Here is a 5699-nt window from a genome sequence, read left to right as displayed (position 1 = left end):
GCATGTTTAGGATTGCGGTAGCTTTTGTAGACAATAGGTACTATCTGTTAGCATCTGTTAAAGTAGGTTGTTGCTTATGAAAGCTCATGCCTCTCTCAGCCAGTTAGTCTGTAAGGTGTCACCCTGCCCTACTTTCTGTCTGACTTCACACTAATACAGTTAATTCCATTTCACTAGTTGCTAGAGAATAGGTAAGTCTGCAGAAGGTAAACAGGACAGTATCAATTGAGAACAAAGGGTTAAATGCTCAAATCTTTAAATCCTGTTTTTGTTGCAGATGGACCAAAAAATTTCTGAACTTGTGGAGTAAGAGGGTCAAAGAACTGAGGTTACTCAAAGGGATTCTGTAGTCTCTTCCATGCTGCAGAGCTAGGTTTTGGCATGGTTTTCTTCAAAGCACTATGGTAGATAAAGGATTCCCACAGATTCTGGGGTATTTTAAGGATGTGGCTGAGTGCATAGATATCATAGGGCCCAGGCTCATGAACTTGCTGTATCCAAGGGTTGTTTTAATAATCTATGACCAGATGCATTGGTATCCTATAGATTGGACTCATTCTCTGCTAGTGTATGTCAGTAAAACTCAGCTGAAATCAGTGGAGTTTCAGATGATCTGTGCAAAAGACCTTGCCCCACTGCGATCCTAGACTTTGATTTTGCTTTCTCTTTCTTCCTGTCCCCTGCTTTCTGAGGCATGTGCATTTTTACATAGGTATTTTTTTGGCTTAGAAATAGAAACTTGAGGTGAAACTTCATGCTTTATTTCCTTAAATGGAAAGAATCCAGATGTTAAGTATTTCTTACTTTAAAAAAAAACAAGCCAACATCACTGGGGTTGTGGGTGAGAGTCAGTAGAAGTATCACTGCCTGTTTGACCTGTATCAATTCCGTTGCAATCACAGCGAATCTGTCATTCAGACTGTAATAATTACCCTGGATCTGTAAAGATTTCAGCTGTCCATAATCTGCAGAACATTGGCTTCACTGACCAATGTATTGTGCCAATGCTGTCCGATAGGAACCCTTAATCTGCAGCCAGTTGAAACAATAGGTGGGCTCTGCTAGAGCTGTGGCCTTTGTTTTTGTCAATGGGAGTTTGTATTATTCAAAAAACACACTATGTAGCCTCTACATTGTATTCTGCATGTACAGTAAATGTGAATACTAAACCTCAAATATAAAAAGAGTTCATACATGTATATGACTTCCCCTTTTAAAATTCTGAATAGCAGAGATGTTTTAGGATTTCAGGCTTCTTTTGTTCCTTTTAAATAAAGGCATGTCTCTGTTCTGGGCTAGTCCTGTGCAAAACTATTTTTTAAAGTTATTTTTTTGGGGGGGGGCAGTATAATTCCTACAGATGCCTAAAGGCAACAAAATTACATTATTTATGTGATGCTATATCCTAATCAGCTGATAACTGGGGTATGCCAGTTCTATGGCATCTACTGCAAGCAATTAACATCAAAATCAGGCATCAAAGAATAAATAAATGTAAAGAAATCATTACTCTTGATTCAAAATCTATATAAGCCAAGTTTCCATCTGATGCAGTGGATGTTTCAGATTGAACTCTGAAGGCCTGAAGAATAGGTTAATTAAAAATAAAATACAATTCTCCCCTTTCCTTCCTCTCCCCAAAGGATGCTTTAAAATAATAATCTGATGGCTTGAGGGCAACAGTGATCCATAGAGCTTTCTTCTCAGTTACTTTTAATGATGAGGCTTAACATGCTAGAGAAGATGTTGGATACTGTGCAGTCTTTGAAGTTCAACAGCATTCACTATTTATCCAGGAAAAAAGTGGACCATTGCATTTTTTTTTTATTACCATTGTTTGGAATTCTAGCTGTTTGCATAGGGATAGAGGATACAAAACAATTTGTTAGTGTTTGAGATAAGTTATTTTAGCCACCTCCATGCAGCCATTCTTTAGACAATAACAGGAACTATGAAAGTAATTGCAACTCTTTCCCATATTAAGCTTCCCCCTAACATTTCCCAGATAAATACCATGGTGCAAGCATAATTTTCCCCTTGGAGCAGGATGCAGGTATAGCATGGAAAGGGGAAAAAGTTCTGAGCAATCCACAGTAAGGGGGCTGCAGTCTATCTGCTTACAACAGGGAGTTGCAGGATTAAGGCCTTGCATTGTAGACTCCTGAAGCAACAGAACCTCCTTTGTTACTAGCGGATAGTGTAATTAGTGCCTGACACAATGGGCCCAAATCCTTGGTAGCGCTCTCTAGATGATAAAATAGATACACACATGTGTACACATGTTAACACACACGCACGTGTCCCTGCCCCAGGGGGGTGTTATCTGTAGTCGTTTGCTAATACTCTGATTTTTGTCCAAGTATAACTATCTACGGTAAATTTCACTTAAGACTGGTGGTTGGAAGTTTGGTTTAGATGAGCACCTTGAAGTTCAGACGCGTATTCCTTGTTTAGAAGAACTTCTTTGATCTGGGATCTGAGCTGGAGGTTTGCACTTTAATTGCATCTCAAGAACCAGAAGTGCTGAACTGCACGGGAAAAAATGAAGGGAAAAATAAACAGGCCAGACTTTTCAGACCTTAAAAAAGGCTTCATTCTAAGTTTTTGAAGTTGCTTTTACTTTGTTTCAGTTGGTTCATCCATCTTTCTAAAAAATAATATATATGAAATATTGTTTGACTGGTGTGATGCCTTTCATTCTAGGAGCATATTATATTATGAGGAACACAAGAGAACAGTATAAATTACGGGAGACAGTCTATTAATTTCAGAGCACCTTTTGATTTTTCATGAAGTGAATTAGTGTCAGCTTCTAAAAACCCTTACTCTTCTTATCCCTTAGTGCTCTGGTTGAAATTGCAGGCTAAAACTAAGCTGCTTCTTGGACTTGTTTATTTTGCTACAATCTAATTGCTTGCTTTTTAAAATAAATTATTCAACTTGTAGCTGATTTATTACCATGAGAAAAATGTAGTAAACCAAATTCTCCCTTGGAGAGAGTGATTTAAGAGGCGGCTATTTATGAACTTGCAGAATTTAGGCCTAAATTATTTAATGATGATGATATTAAAAAGTAGGGGGAAAGAAGAGTCTAAGCGGCTTTTATAATTGAATAAAACATTTGAAGAGCAAATGAAGGGTATAAATAACGCAGATAAGTCTGGAATGTTTCTTGTGAGGAAGTGAAACAAATAGCTTTCTGTTGGGAGTTCTTTGAAGTTATCAACAAAGTTGAGGCACAAAGTGGCTGCAGTGAAAATAGAAAGCTTAGTACAATTAAATGAAGCAGTCCACTTGCTGCTTTTCCTCCCCCCTGCTTCTGAACGCATATGTAAGGTGATAATTTCAAAAACAGGCCTCAGTTCTTTGACGTGTGAGGGTAAGACTTGTGAGTGACTTTTACCTTGGCCCTGCAAAAGAAACTGGTTGCAAATTCTGCTACCCAGAAGCAGTTCCATTGATTTGCATTTGACCATTCGTATAAGAGTTTGCAAGTAAGAACTGACAGCTTCTCTTAGCTTATTGCTTCTCTTGCTGCATATTTATACATAAATGGATTTAGAGATCTGGATTGTTTTCAGACGTAGAGAGGAATCAGGTAGGCCATAGGATGACACTATATCTCTTTTCTTGGAAGATCTCAAACTACGGCCTTGGAATAGTTGATAGAGCTCTGTGGAAAGCTGGCTTGTCACATGGTCTTGAGAATTGAGTTAGTGCTCCTGAGCTTTCCTGATCTTCTAATTACTACATTTTAGCTCATCTCACAAGAGTATGAGAAGACCCTATATTCACAGGGTGTATAAATCAACACTCTTTGTATTCAATATATGAAGATTAAATAGTGTATTGTACACACGAGACTTTCCTCAAAGGGGAGATTTGGGTGAAGTACCTCTTTTAGGGCTTCACTGGAAAGCATATTTTGAATCTTTACTGCCACCTGCTGACAACCCACTTCAACTACCATTTCTTTCTAGCTGTAGGAAATTTTCCACCTAAAATTGTTATCTAACTTCTATTCCATAATAGAAAAACAGAGATAGAAAATATGATGTGGCCTGCTAGTTAGTCTCTGGTTCAGTGTAACGTGTTGGCTGTTATCTATGAAATGCTACTGCGTTGTAATCCACCTCTCAGAGTCCACCTCTCTTTTTGAAATACAGCTACACAGATCTTAGCGGCTGGAACTGGATCTTTAATTTTAGAAAAAGAAGGCTTCCAGCAGGGCATTCTTCATGAGACTACTGGGGCTTTGGAACTCGCTTTCTATATTTCATCCAAAATAGCTGGAATATAATGGTCTTCTGGGCATGTTTGCAAAAAACATTTGTTTGATAGCAGGGATTTGGGGGAGAGAGGCCTTTATTTCTGATTTTATTGCTTACTAGCTGCAGGAAGCTGTTTCCTCTACTTAATTATTAAAGGCTGCTGAATGAAGAAGTTCTTAATATTTTTTTGTATAATATCATTGCTGTGCTACTTATCGTCAGGTCTCACATATGAGTAGTGTGATTGCTTTGGTTTTTATCTGGTTCAGTCTTCTGACAGCTTATCTCTTTCTGGTTTCCTTCAACAGCTCTTGGCTAGAGCTTTTAATAGACTTTAATTTTAGTCAACCATGAGAACAAGTCGTGTTAATCCTGCCCACCCCACTCTTTTGAAAAGAGTTCCAGTTCCATCCCCACTGTGCAGTCGATACGTTTTCCCTCCCCTGAATGACAATGTTTGATCCAGAGGTTTCAAAGAAAACAAATCATTAATACTTTAGAACATGCTTCTGACAGGCTTTCGGTCCAGGCAGCTATGGCTTACAACAAAACGTGCAGCAAGCTAGGGAAGTTTATGGATTAAATCAAACAGGAAATAGCTGAAGTGGCTTTGAGGATGACTCTTTCACCATCTGAGGGTGAGCTATACTTGGGAAGATGTCCGTGAAGGCTGCTCATTGGCATGTTTGAGACCATTCTAAATCTGATCAAAGTACCAAATGTCTAGACTACAGTCTATACTGGGTACTGAAAACGGTTTGGCACGGGCTTCACCATTTTGATTGGAGGGCCTACATGTCAGTCATTCATACCGGCCTTTGATGCTTGTCCTGATCTTTGTCAGGTGCTTTGTAGCAGCAGCAGGAAGAAGACCCTCTCCAAATCCTAGGATGGTTAGGGAAATATAGCACTCCAGCTGTGGTTGGGAGGTTTAGTGCTTCACATTAATGGATCCAGGGTTGATTCTAGATAGAAATAAGTGGCCAATAAAAATCTGATTGATGAACATGTCTATAAACATGGTAGGACTTCCATTCTTCCCTTTGTTCTGTCAGGATCTGGTTTTAGGCTTTTCCAATTATCATAGACACAACGTAAGTTAGCACAAAGGCATGAGACTAACCTGTCAGAAATGAGGATTCAATAAGCTTGTTTGTGGATGAAAAGAGACTGTTCAGTGAAATGATGTTAGGTAAATTCACACTCTTCCACTGGAATAGCTCATGGTCTCTCTAAATCGAATGCAGGCAAATAGTTTTACCATGCTCTTGACACCCACCCATGTGGCTCTTTAAAAGTCAGGAAGTAGTTGCAAAGATGGTAGTAAGTCAATGTTGCACTTTCTTAATGCTCAGGCTGTCCTCCAGCCCAATGGCCAGCAACCTTTACAAGTCCTGGGCTGGAGCAAGCCATTTTGAGTCCACTGCA

The sequence above is a fragment of the Gavialis gangeticus genome, unplaced genomic scaffold, assembly GCF_001723915.1.
Source record: "Gavialis gangeticus isolate Ggan-Ray unplaced genomic scaffold, GavGan_comp1, whole genome shotgun sequence".
Lineage (NCBI taxonomy): Eukaryota > Metazoa > Chordata > Crocodylia > Gavialidae > Gavialis > Gavialis gangeticus.
The sequence above is the reverse complement of the archived record's forward strand: the minus strand, read 5'-3'. Positions refer to the sequence as shown.